Source organism: Prionailurus bengalensis, chromosome C1, assembly GCF_016509475.1.
Source record: "Prionailurus bengalensis isolate Pbe53 chromosome C1, Fcat_Pben_1.1_paternal_pri, whole genome shotgun sequence".
In the NCBI taxonomy this organism is placed as follows: domain Eukaryota; kingdom Metazoa; phylum Chordata; class Mammalia; order Carnivora; family Felidae; genus Prionailurus; species Prionailurus bengalensis.
The window spans coordinates 98971880-98985208 of NC_057345.1; the positions used below are offsets into that span (position 1 = coordinate 98971880).

Consider the following 13329-nt stretch of genomic DNA (forward strand, 5'->3'; position numbering starts at 1 on the left):
CAGGTGGCTGTCCTATGGACTGTAGGATATTTAGAGCATCCCAGCACTCTACTCCCTAGATGCCAGTGTCACCATCCCCACCTCCCACTTGTGACCATTAAAATTTATCTCCAGAGTCTGCCAGATGTCCCCCGGGTGACAGGGGACAGGTAGAAGTATGGATTGTATTCCATGTGTAGTGGGACGACATTGGAAGGTTGAGGCCTGAGAAATCATGGGACGTGACTGACACCGTTAAAAGGGCACACTGACTGCAGCGGGGTTAAAAGAGTGGAGGCAGGGGGCTCCATGAGGAGGTTCTGGAGTAGTCTGGGGGACAGGTGATAGCGGTCTGGGCCAGGCAGTGGCGGGATGGTAAGCAGTGATTGCATTCAGAATTTATTTTGAAATCAACAAGACTTGCTGGTGGATTGGATGAGAGGTGACCAGGAAGGTAGACACAAGGATGATTTCTAGCTTTGGGGTCCGAACAACTGTGGGGATAATGATGTCATTATCTAAAATAGGGAAGGCTAAAGTAAGACCTAAATCTGCAATATCCAAGTGGACGGGGCAGTAGCCCATGAGACCTAGGGGCTCAGGGGAAAGGTCCACATTGGCAACAGACACTCAGAAGTGGTGGACTGTATTTAATGCCTGGGGAGGATGAGATATCCAGGAAGAGAGTGATACAGAAAGGGAAGGAGCCTGGACTGAGCTCAGGGCATTCCAACATTTAGAGGTCAGGAGAAGGCAAAGCCACCCAAGGGGACAGAGAAGGGAGAAGGGACATTAGGAGAGCTCATGTCCTTGCGGCATCTGACCCTGTAACTACATCCACCAAATCCTGTCCACGGCTGGGTCGACAAGTAGCTGAGCAGCTCCTGAGGCATCCATTTGTGCTCAGCGTCAACGACCCCTACAACATCGGGTTTTGGGCAACCAAATGACATAGCAGAAGTCACCTTGTCTAATCCTTCCCAAGAAGTTCTGTTAGTCCCATTTACAGCTCAGGAAATTAGAAGTCAAAAAGGTACAGTAACTCACTCTCAATCACATGTGTTTTTAGCCCCCCCGGACCTGGAATCCTGGAGGGGCTGATTCCACATTCCCACTTTTTCCACAGTGCCCTTGGCCTCTTGCGTTAGGCCCGTTCAATGCCCGGCACAGGCTCTGTTCCCATCATGGCAGGAACAGCTCATCTCTTCCCAAGCTTATGCGAAATGCTTTCACATCTGCTGCTGCGTTTGGTATGGGCGGGAGGGAGCTAGCATCACTCACGTAGGGCAAGTGACTGTCAAGGTCCCCTACCCAACCAAGGGCAGAACCAGCGCTGGTACCTGGAGCCCCACACTCCTCGTCCAGGGCTTTCACACTTCACTTTGTTTATCCACAGCCAAGGTGCTTCCCCAGCTGGCAGCCATAGTCAAAGCAGCAGCCCTACGCGGTACAGAGGGGCAATATCATTACTCTCATTGTACAGATTAAGACTCAGAGGCTCAGGGAGGTTCTGCGATTTGACCAGGTTACACAGCTAGAGAAGGCTGAGCCAACGATAAACCCCTGGTCTCCCGAATCTGAGTATGACCGAGGTGAAAGAAGTACTCTATACCCGACTTAGCCATTTTTTCTTTCTTACATAACAACCTTTCCAGCCCATGAAAGAAAGAAACTCCAGACAGGTTTGTGGAGTTCTCCCAAGCGTGAGTTTGCCAGTCAGAATTCTGTAATGGGGCCATAATCATTCAAGAAGTTGACAAGATGAGAAGGGGACCTTCTGTGTGCTGTGCCAATTTAAATTATTATTTTGCTTAACCATCAAGATCCTTTAAAAAGAACCTTTGAAACATATTTTTGCTTTATTAAGCTGTCCACTTCCTCACATGCCCTGCTCTTTTTTAGAAAAATTCAAAACAACAACACTGAAAAGCCCTTCCCCCGCCCCAAATATTTCCTTCCATTTCCAAGACACAGAGATGCTGACACACGGGCGTGAAGTCTGGAGTCAGGCTTTGGGTGTCTGACCTCTTCAGAAAAGAAAACGAAAACATTTCTGGGTGTTCACACTTTCCCCCAGAAAGGACAGACACCACACTCTTGAACCCAGATGAAAAGAAAGGTAATTCATTTCATGCCTAAGAAACATTCTTGGTCGTGTGTCATGTTCTGGGACAATTGATTCCATTTGTCACTGCAAGTTTCAGGAAGGGTGGAAATATGCTTCCCCTACCCCCGCCTTTGGGGCACAGAAAAAGTAAGTCGGCGTTTGTTTTTTCCTTAAAAATAAAAACAACCACAAAACCAGGTGCAATGGTGATGTATTTAAACAGCGTCTTGGCTGTTTCGCCTGCTGTCCGCGCAAGCTCCAGGGCTCGGCTCAGTATAACCCACCTGCTTGGGGGAAGGGACTGGGTACATGCAGGAGTGTCCCTCTGTTATAAATGTTAGTTACAATGTGCAACTGACCTGGTGATGTTAATTTCATAGGGCATAGCCCAATGAGTGGTGGAGGGGAGAGAATGCCCTTACAGAGACGGAAATTAACACTAGGACCAGGTCCCTTTTCTCCCCTTCTGCCCCACTGCCCTGAAACCTCAAAGAGAGATGTCTTAAGTGCCCGGAAAGGAGCATTAAATCTTTGGTCTGGACAGGAATTCAGCATTTGAGGAGATGTCACTAATAATCCTCTTTGAGTGTTAGTGGTGAAAATGGGGCCCAGGGGGAGGGCATTTTATGAGGAGAGAGCTGGAATGAGCCCCAGGGGAGCACGAAGAAACACAGATGAGGGGGGGAAGGTGACAATTCCACGTGAACAAAGAGGCAGGCAGTTTGTCATCACTGATCTGTCTTCAGGGGCTGCATTAGCCAGGCTCTCAAGAAAATTGGGACATTTCACCTTTGTGGCCCCAAACTAGGATTCCGGTATGGGTCGCTCAGGTACCACCTGCCAGGAAGGGGAGGTCTCGGGTCAGTGATAGATTGTGGGCCAGGGTGAGGGCTGGAGTTAGGATTAGGGTTTGGTTTGCCCGAAGGTGGCTGTCCCAAGTGTCCGCATTAGGAGCCTTTAAGCTGTTTGTACCAGGAGAGAAACAAACCCCCGGCATTGGGGTAGTCTGGAGCCTCGCTCATGAGAAAATGTTAGGCTCTCTCGTCTGGGCAGGAACTTCTTTAGTATTTTGACAATGTCAACATTTTAATGGTATCTTAGCTCTGCTGCCCTTATAAAAATATACTAAAGGGGAAGGATGTGATTTGTGGGAACAGAAGCTCCCTCCAGAGTCACTGCATCCGCACTAGGACCAAAGCATTTGTCCTAGTCCCAAGGCCAGAAGAGGCGGCGATATCCCTCTGGTGGTTCCCAGTGACAGGGAAGGATGCCTTGTGCCCCTTGGACAATGAAGCCATGGTCATGAGTGGGCAACAGGATCACAGGGAGATGGCTCTGCAAGCATGAAATGGGAGAAACATGATCTAGAAGGTGGGAACAAAGACAAGCTTGGTTTGCCAGAGAAACAACAAAATTCAGGGATGATAAAATGGAAGTCATAGTTCTGATGAGGTTGAGTAGTGATAAAGGAGAAGGAGGGGGCGAGGAGGAGGAGGAGGAGGAGGAGGATGGGGAGGAGGGGGAGGGGGAGGGGAGGAGGGGGAGGGGAGGGGAGGAGGGGAGGGGGAGGAGGGGGAGGAAGGAGAAGACAGATGATAACAGCAGCTCTCACTTACAGAGGGCCACTTTGGTGGCAGGCACTTCATACATCTTTGTCACTTAATCTACACAACAGCCCTATGAGGATGGAATTCATCTGACCGCCCAGAGAAGGACACTGATGCTGTGAGAACTCAGGTTACCCAACATCACACAACCGGGAGTCACAGAGCTGGGACTTAACTCCAAGTTTGTCTGGCTTCGGAGCTACGCCCTTTTCTAAACCGTGCCGCTGTCTATACCAGTAGCTTTTAAACTTTTTAAACCATGACTCGTCATGAAAAAATTCATTTTCCATCATGATCCGGTTTGCACATATGTACGTGTAAGCATGCATACCACTAAAACACAAGTTTCATGAATACTTTTTGCTACATGCAATGCATTTTGATTTTTAAAAATTTTATTCTACTCTCTTGCATTGAGAGAGAGAGAGAGAGAGAGAGAGAGAGAGAGAGAGTTATACTACTAAATTGGTTTCATATCCCCCTGATGGGACTCAATCTGTATTTTGAAAAAAGTTTTCCTTTCCTCTACTTGATGGCAGTTGATTTGAAATGTTTTTCAACTTCCTGCTTGATCTTGCTGGATGCTGGGCAGCATCTCTGCTTCTGAGGCATGCTGCTACTCATGCACTCAGGACCACCCCTCTGGTGGAGGGGGTCATCATCAATCAAATATTTCAGAAATTACAAATATCTGACAAAGCCATTTGCTTGGAGAACAGTCAGTCCAGGAAACCATCCAGAAAACATAACCGCTGATCTCAGGCACCAACTAATACAATATTTTAGGCAGTTGACGCATGCTTGCAAAAGAACTCTTTTCACTGCTTTCGGAGCCTAAAGGACTCCTCTCGCCTCACGAGGCAGTGTGTGCTCACGACCTAACAATAACGCCAGAGGGAAAGAAACACACAAGGTCACGTGGGGGAATCCATCAACCCACCGTCAAGACTCACGTTGCCTTTCTCAATTTTTCGTGAGCACACCTAGGATCTGAAATTGGACTGCTCTTTAGGGGAGGGTGTGTGTCTCCACCCTGGTCTGGGATTTCGGGGATAAATCTGTTTCGACAGCTAGGGACAGTGACAGGGTTGGTTGCATCAGGGTCAGGTCATGGAAAGTGAAGTCCAGATCAGATGGCTCAGCACGAGTCAGCCCTGATGAGCCGTGGACTCGGTGACTTCACTCCAAGCAATGTGCACGCTAATTGAGAAAACATGTTCCTGTGATGGCCTCATGCAAAAATCCAGATTTACGAATTTTTTTTTTATTCCTAAGAATTCCTTGAATATTTGCCGTGCGTGTCTATACAGCCTCCCGGAGTCCTTTTCCTTCTTACCGAGTAGAGCTGTGTTTTTCTGCTGTGGCTCAGGTCAGGTTTTTAAAAGGGTGGGATCCTGATGGAGAACAAGTAGGCAGGTGGCCACAGGCCGTGGGGAGAAAGAGGACGAGGGCGAGAGATGAGAAAAATAACTATACCTTCTGTCCTTTTTCTGGGGCAGAAAAAGCGACTGAGACCCAAGTCCTTACAAAGCAATGATCCACAAAGCTCCGTGAGGGGCCCTTCTCCTTCATGCTTCTGGCTCTGTATTCTTAAAGCCCCCGAGCTGGCCAAACCCCCACCCACCCCAGCCAGCCTGAGGAGCAGGCTTACTGGGCACTCCTGCATTGCAGGTTCTGGGCTAAGTTTGGGCCTTCCAGCATCCACTTCTCTGACCTCGCGACTGCCCGCTAAGATTGGCATTGTGATTCCCTCTTACAGATGAGGAAACTGAGGCACACAGGGATGAAGGAGCGTGGTCAGAGAACCAATAAGAGGTGGAACCATGGGATCGGGAGCTAGTTCTGTCTCTTTGTGTGCCAAGGTTCCTTCTATATCCAGCCCTACCCCCCACCTCCAGGAAGCCCCCCTGGAGTGCACCACATCATTCAGACCGCTCCCCTCCTGGGGCTCCTACAGCCACCACATTAGCACTTCTTCAGCTAGCTCCCCTGGTCCCATCCTCATGCTGCCCTCAACTGCTCCAAGTGTGTTAATCTAACTGAGAAGATAAAAAAGCCTGCTGACAGATTCTGTTGGGTTTGCATGGGTGTTTTGAAAGTGAGGACATAATACATTTAAGCTCAAAGTTTTGACTTCTCTTGAAAAGTTGGAAGACCTGGCCACATTGGCCCTACAATCCCGCAAAGCGACACATGGCTTGTCCCCTTTGGACGGGGCGCACTCTGGAGCTCACCGTGGTCCCCACCAGCCTCTGGACTTACCTCACTTATGTTATCTGATGAGCCTGTAAAGCCAATTCAATCTCGACTCCTGAGCAAACTCCTTGATGAGATGGGATCATGATTTATATGGATCGTGAACCACCCCCCCATCGTGCCCAGTCTCCCTGGTTAGTGCCTCAATAAAGAGGCTGAGAAAAAGGAAAATCAATCCACAGCCCTGATGTCTGGGGGACCTGCCTCCCCAGTGGGGTGGGGGCTGTGTCCCCTTTAACCACAGGCTATAGGTGGTTCAGTGACAGCTACTCAGCCAGGGACCCTTGGCCGGGAGAAGCACAACCGGCCTGCTGTCATAGAAAAATTCACTTCCTCCTTCTTTCTCCTCTTGTAAACTTGATAAGACACATAAAATCCCCAAGACACAAGTGGTTGGAGGAGGAGGCGTTGGTATGTGGGGTAAGGAACCAAAACACTGTTAAAGCTGCCAGTGCAAATGGCCATTCTCAAGAAATGCCTTATTTAGAGAGCACTGCCTAACGTTGCTGAAGTAAAAGTCTGAGGAGAAGTTGGCCTCTGAAAGAAAATTATCCACGCGTCGTCTTTCCCCTGGACGTTATGAGGCAAAAAGAATTCAGAAATGAAGGCTTTGGTTAAAATTCTATCAAAACGAGTATGTTAATTACAGAAGGTCCAAATATAGGTGAGTTAAGTTCCTAGAAAAGCCTTCAATGCTGTTAAAGAGATTTCTTCCCTCCATGCAGCAAAGCTTTTGATAGAGACGCAGAGATCTCAAAAGCGAAAGGATGGGTGGCTCCGTCGGTTAAGCGTCCGACTCCGGCTCAGGTCATGATCTCATGGTTCGTGGGTTCGAGCCCCACGTCGGGCTCTGTGCTGACTGTGCGGGGTCTGCTTCGGATTCTCTCTCTCCCAATCTCCCTACCCTTCCTTCCCTCAAAATAAATAAATAAGCTTTGAAAAGGAAAAAGTGCAAAGCTGATAGTGTCTGACCTGAAGTGAAAAAACATGACGGGATGACCTCCTCAGATGAGTCCCTCCGAGGGAGAACACGAGGGAAGGAGAATCGTGCCTGCGCGGTGCCTCCCGCGTGCCCGGCAGGTGCTGGCGTGCGTCCCACTGACTACGCACCACAGCCCGAAGGAGCGGGTACTACTCTACTGTTACTTCTGTTTCATGGAAGAGGACCCCATACCACAGGTGACCCCTTGCAGCTCTCTCTGCTGGGTGGTCACCCCTCTCCCCTCTGTCACCTGTGTCACCTAGTCCAGCATCTCGTAGGCAGTTACAGCCCAGCATGGCTCCAACTTCAAAACCACCGTCCAAAGGGACCCTGCCTCTCTTGGCATCTCCCACACACCTCGGGGGTCCGACACCTGATTATTGACAAGGATGAGGCGGTAGCCCAGGGACTCAGCCTCCGAGCCAGGTCTGCCCGAGTCCAAACATGGGATGGCGTGTCACCAGATTGAAAAGCAAGTCACTTTGTCCATGCCTCAGACCCACAGTGCTGAGGGGAGGCAGGACCTCCCTCCACCACCCACCTGGGCCGAGCGCTCATGGCTTCTACCAGACGGCCGGGCCTCCTTCAGCTCACTTGGGGACAGCATGCAGAATGCAGACACACGAGCACGTCACCAACCCCGGCTACCGAAGGAACAGCCAGAGGAACTGGGAGACTCAGCCCATCTGCGGCCGTGGTGGATCCTGACTGCCCTCGATGTGGGGTGGCTTGGGCCGTTCCCTCCCACTGACTCGGGAGCACTTGCAACCCTCCACCTGCAGAAGCCAGCGCAGGAAGGTGCCAGAGCATCTCCAACTGCTTTGCCTCGTGGTCAGTTTTCGGGAAAACCCTGACTGTCTGACTCTGACTAACCCTACTACTAATGAAAAGACTCTCTGCGCGTGGAAGGGGTTGGCCCAAGTCTTGGGCAACTTAAAAAGCCACTGCTGCTGGTCCCACCTGACAGACTGCATCACCAGACCATTCTTGGCCTCATCAGGGATCTCCTTAGGTCTCCTATGTCCTTCCCCCACCCCTTCATTAAGAGTCAACTCTAAACCCTGCCAGCCCTCCTCTATTACTTGGGGGCGGGGGGAGGGGTGTAGCAAGCAGGTGTTTCTAGAACACCCTCCCAAGATGGCATTCATTTCAGCCCTCTGCACTATGAATAATCAACCGGTTCCATCTTTTGTCCTACAGTGAGAGCTTGGGGCGGGCGTAAGTATAACATGAGCTGTTCTCCTTGAGAATAAACCCAGTGTTCCAAGCACCACCCCCTCCAGTGTAGCATTGCTGGCTGACTTTTTTCAATCAAATGTCACATTTTTGATTCCCATTTATTCTCACAGCTTGGGCACAGTTGTATTAATTTGCTATCAACATGGCCCCATGTTGTATTAAGTGCCGGCAGTGCCGGAGAGGGTTCTGCCTTCTCATTCTCTCATTCAGGAAAGGGACCTCCTGGTGCCAGAGTGTGATCCATTTAGTAAAGGAAGGAAGGATTCCCTCCCAGAGCTGCGGACACCCGGGGCAAGCAGTCTGCCTGTGTTTTTAACAGCATATGGCAGGGAAGGAAAGCTGCCATGCTCTAATACCACCTGTCCCTTCCCCCCACTCTTGCTGGTTTTCTTTTCATGTGGGTCATTTGTAGTCATACTCCAGTGACAAAAGGGACAGAGTGATTCCTGGTGGGACCACAGCACTGAGGTTCCTGCCAATGGCCTGCTGGAGACTGATATGCTGGTTCTTGGAGATGAAGCCCCAAGTCAATGATTAAATAATTGATGCCCCGAGAGTGGGGCCTGGAAGAAAGGCACTTATTGGTAATTCCCAAGGGAATTTTTGACCGAGAAGAGTATTATCCTTTTAATAGGCATTTACCCATATATGAGGGGTAGTGGCGGGGGGTGGGGGAGGTGAATTTTTGGTTGTCGCCATGACTTCTGGCATTTATTTGGTAGGCAAGATAGGGATGCTAAGCTTCCTGCATTATGTAAGTAGGTCACACTTAACCAAGAATTGTCCCCAAAGTAAGTCCCATTGGGAAACACTATTAATTCAATACAACTGTCCTATAGATTGGAAAAGTGAAGCCTGACAGGTTGAGTGACTTGCTCAAGGTCACAAAGATTTTTTCTCTCCTGTCTCCCAACTCAGGACTACTACAGAAAGTTTGCCCACAATACAGCAAAAAAATGTCAAGAGATCATCTCAGTGTTTCAATCTGATTCCTACTATGTCAGAGTCTGAGGCCAATGGTCTATAGAGGCTCCTCAAAAACATGTAAAGCAGCCAATAGAAGAAGAATAAAAAACATCAGGAAGCTTGAGAAACTCTTTTTTATTGTATGTTGTCATTATTCTGGTCTTGGCCAATCATTGTGGCAGAAGGTCTAGCCTCCTTGGTTCTAACAGGGACCAAGGACAACAGGGACAGTTCCATCCCTGTGCACACCTGATCTAAAGGCCAATGACTCCAAAGCCTTGGTTTCCCCAGCTGCATTTCTGCCTCAGGGCCATCCTGGTGTTACTGCTCTTTGGAGTTAGGATGTCAACCGTGTGCTCACTGTCAAGACGCAAGGTCCCTGGGAATGGGTCGGGGAACGGTCTTCCACCTACATTTATCTGCCTAATGCTTAATGCCACCATAAACTGTTCTGTGACACTGGTCCATCATAGAGTTGATTTCTCAAGACCGGGTGAGCTTGAGAGCTGACAGTTTAGGTGGTGGTTTGCAAGATCGGAAGTGCCAGTCAAAGAAAGAGAAACCCTCTCGGAACATAGGTTTTATTTTGCTCAGACCTAGCCAGAAAAATTTTTAAATGTTTTATTTATTTATTTTGAGAGCGAGCGTGACTGGGAGAGGCAGAGAGAGAATCCCAAGCAGGCTCTACACTGCCATCACGGAACCCGACAAGGGGCTCGATCTCACAAATCGGGAGATCATGACCTCAGCAGAAACCAAGAGTCAGATGCTTAACCGACTGAGCCACCCAGGCGCCCCTGATACCCAGAGATTTTAAGTGAATCCTCAGCAAACCTTCCACTGCCTCCTAAGAGCAGAGTATTTGCTGCCAGCAAACGTCTCCAAGGCCTGCTCGAGACCCCGAAATCCCTACCAGTTCTTACTGGGAGCAGATCAATGGCTGGGGCTCTGGTCCCTGGTCTTGTACTGATGTTGGCTCAGGGGTTTGGGCGTTGCCTCCACTCCAGGCACAGTAGGGAAGAGCAGTAGGACGTCTCCTGGTAATTTCTCTGCAGCTCAATGCAACTGCCGCTGCAAAGGGCACTCGACTGTGCCGCAGGAGTGCTCAGTGCTTGTTGCAAAGTGAAGAGGTGAGACTTTCTCATCAGTTTCATCTCAGTAATGATGAGAAACTTCCCTCAGGCTCCAGCCCTGCCCTGCCATGCCCTACCCTCCCTGCTGATGTCGGCAGGCAGCCGGGGCCCCCTTCCTGGTCCTGGCCACTGCCAGAATTTCTCCACGGAGGAGAAGAAGAATGTCAAACCTCCCTCTAGGCCCCCAGCTGGGGGTGATGCGGGGTGGGTCATAGGAGGAGGTGAGAACCTCACTGCTTTGAGAAGGACTAAAGGTGCAGGAAGAGTCACCCAGACTAGGATGACTGTCCCCAGCGGACCCAATTTTCCCACTTGCTGGTAGGCTTGGGCTGCTTCAGGGGTGACAAGGCTGCCCAGGGAAGGGGTGGCCCCAGCAGCTGGTTATAAAATCCTCTGAGGGACTCCTACAAGTCCATCAACACATGGGTCCCCACGCTCCTGGGACCTTGGTTTCCCATTTGTGGTGCCTCCTAACATTTTCCCCTTCAAGGCTGCCCTTTCTTTCACCTGCATAAAAACATTGGGGAAAGGAGGAGGGGTTTGGCAACACGTGACGCGAACCCCACCCCCTGCAACTGACGGACCCAAGTATGAGGAACACCACGCGCTTCTTCAGCGAGTCAATGCCAGCAGCGCCAGACCCAGCCCCCAGACCACTCCTCCCCGCCCTCTCTGCCCAGTCCGCAGTCCCCTCTGAACCTCCGGGAACACTGCCCAACATGGATTGACATTTGGGTTGCCGAGGCTGACATATGACTTATTCCAGAATAAGATCCACAGAAGGCGCCCATCCAGATCTGATGTAGCCCTTTCCTCTGCAGAGGGAGCAAGTTTCAGACGTTGGGTAAAAAACCGAAAACACTGCGCGAGACGGGCGGGCAGGACCCAAGTGCTGCTGCCCTTTCTGTGCTGCTCTGGGAGGGAGAAGTATTCCCCTCCAGCGGACTGAATTGGCAGCTTCAAGAGCCTGAAGACCCTGCAACGGTGTCACTGGTGGGCCTGCCACCACCATGTGTGAATTTGCAGAAGGCAGCTGGCCCTGCACGTGGAGGGGAAGAGGGGGCTGGCCCTGGCAGTGGGTGTGCCCACAGGATGGAGCCAGGACAATTAATCAAGTGCCTTTTCTCCAGGATTTCCATTGGCCTCAGATGACAGATGGGGCAGAGGCACCCAGGAGAGCACTATTTTGGTTTCCAGCTGGGAACGTACGCTAAGTTTTCCTTAATACCCACAGCACCCAACAGGCTTTGCTGTAACACACTTTAATGCATGAAACACCCATAAATTATCCTTCAAACTGTTACAACTTCCAACCTGGAACAACTTGGAAAAACCAGCCTAGCAAGCAGGATCTTTTTTAATCTCTCAAGTCACAAGGGAAGAGAAAGTTCAAGCAGAAAACACCTTCCATGAGAATCTCAGAGATTTTTTTTTTTTTTGAAAGGAGAGTTGTAATCAAACACTGCTGAGCCGCTTGTTCATGTTGACCCAAAGATGCCGCTTCCTGACCTCTGAGTCCTCTCTCTGCCTCCCCTCTGTCCTTGCCGTCTGGACCCAAGGCGCTGCCCGCCCCACCCCTCCAGCTTCTCCTACACCTGGCAGCAGACAGCTGGAGGTGAGGCCTGTGACCCAAGTAGCCGGGTTAAGCCTTGGCGACCTCGGTCCAGCGCGGCTCCTTGGAGGTCCCCTGGTGCACAGGCTCCTTCTGTCGAGCCCTGGGGCCCTCACTAGGGTCTCCCAGCCCTCCAGCGACTCGCGGAGGAGCCCAAGGACCCTTACTCGGTTCCCTGCACCGCTTCCAGTGAGCCCTGCCCGGCTCATCCCCTCACCTGGGGGCGACGTAGCACTTTCCGGACTCCGCGCACACACCAGCCCGCGCGCGCTGCGCACTCGCCCGCCGCGGCGCAGACCACCATTCCTCCCGCCCCGGCGCGCTCGCAGCCCGCGCATCCCTCTCTCTACGCTCTTTCGCGCTCCCTCACTTGCGCGCGGTCCCCTTCGCCCTGGAGCTGGTAGTTCCTGGCACAGCCGATGCGGCCACTGCAGGCTCCAGGGATGCCTCCCGGACTTCGGGCCATCGGGAGACCCGGAACTCCTGGACCAAAGAGCGAGAGAGAGCGCTGCTCTCCCGGACTCGCCCGCCTGCCCAGGCTCCCGCGCTCCCACACCCACTCGGGACACTGCTGCACTTCAACCCGCGGGAGCCTCGGGGGGGTGCCCGGAGATCTCGCCAAAACAGGATCCATGCACTCTCTCCCGGGGAGCCCAACCGCGCCAGCCCGCGCCCCCTGCCCGCGCTGCGCCCCTCTCCGCGCTCGGTTCGGGGCAGCCTGACTCACCGCTGCGCTCCCCTCCGGCTCCCAGCGCTCTCTGCTGTGCATGAGCGCCGAGCTGCTCTAACACAAGCTTCTTGAATTCTTAGCCCCTCCTCCCGGACTCCTGAGTCACTCACTCCAAATCCTTCCCCCCACTGCAACCCTCCCCAGCCCCGGCCCAGCACCTGCTCTGGTGGGCGGAGGTGTCGGGCTATCAGGGGTCCTGGGTGTTACAGATCGATAGCTCCCGGGAGGGCCGGCTCCACACAGCCAGGGAAGGGTTCAAGTCTCCGGAGGTCAAAGGGAAACGCACTGGGGTCGGAGGGGCCGCGAGCGCAAAGCCTGGACGGGGATTTTCTGGGGCATCAGGCGGGGGTACCGGCTCCGGACGCCAACGGGCCAGCAGGCCTTTGTGGGCGGAGTTGCCCGGAGCTCCCCGCACCTCCCCGCCCTTGCCTCGCGCGTCGCCTGCAGCCCGAGCTCCCGGGGTCCGCCCGACGTCACGCTCGGTGCCCTAGGCTCTCTGGCTGCCTCTGCTCCTAGCAGCCAGAGAGAAAAGCCAAGAGAGCTTTCCGCCTGGGACGCCACCCGACGCCCGGGGAGAAAAGAGCACCCAGGGAAGCTTGGCGAGATGCAGGTGCGGGGCTCCTCTGATTCAAGGGAAGGAGGCGTCTCGGAAAACCAGAACCAGCTAGAAGGCCCCCAGGCAGGGGCAAGTCGGCGTGGGGACAAGGGCTAGAGTACT

General features: G+C 52.3%; 1 protein-coding gene across 1 annotated transcript in view; it reads right to left on the reverse strand.

Annotated features, from left to right (window-relative positions):
- Positions 1 to 12690, reverse strand: part of NGF (nerve growth factor) — a 54462-nt gene extending 41772 nt beyond the window's left edge. Inside the window, exon 1 of the mRNA XM_043575928.1 lies at positions 12609 to 12690. The gene's annotated coding sequence lies outside the window, so the exon portion shown is untranslated. The remainder of the gene's footprint in view (positions 1 to 12608) is intronic.
- Between the last annotated feature and the right edge of the window lie 639 nt (positions 12691 to 13329).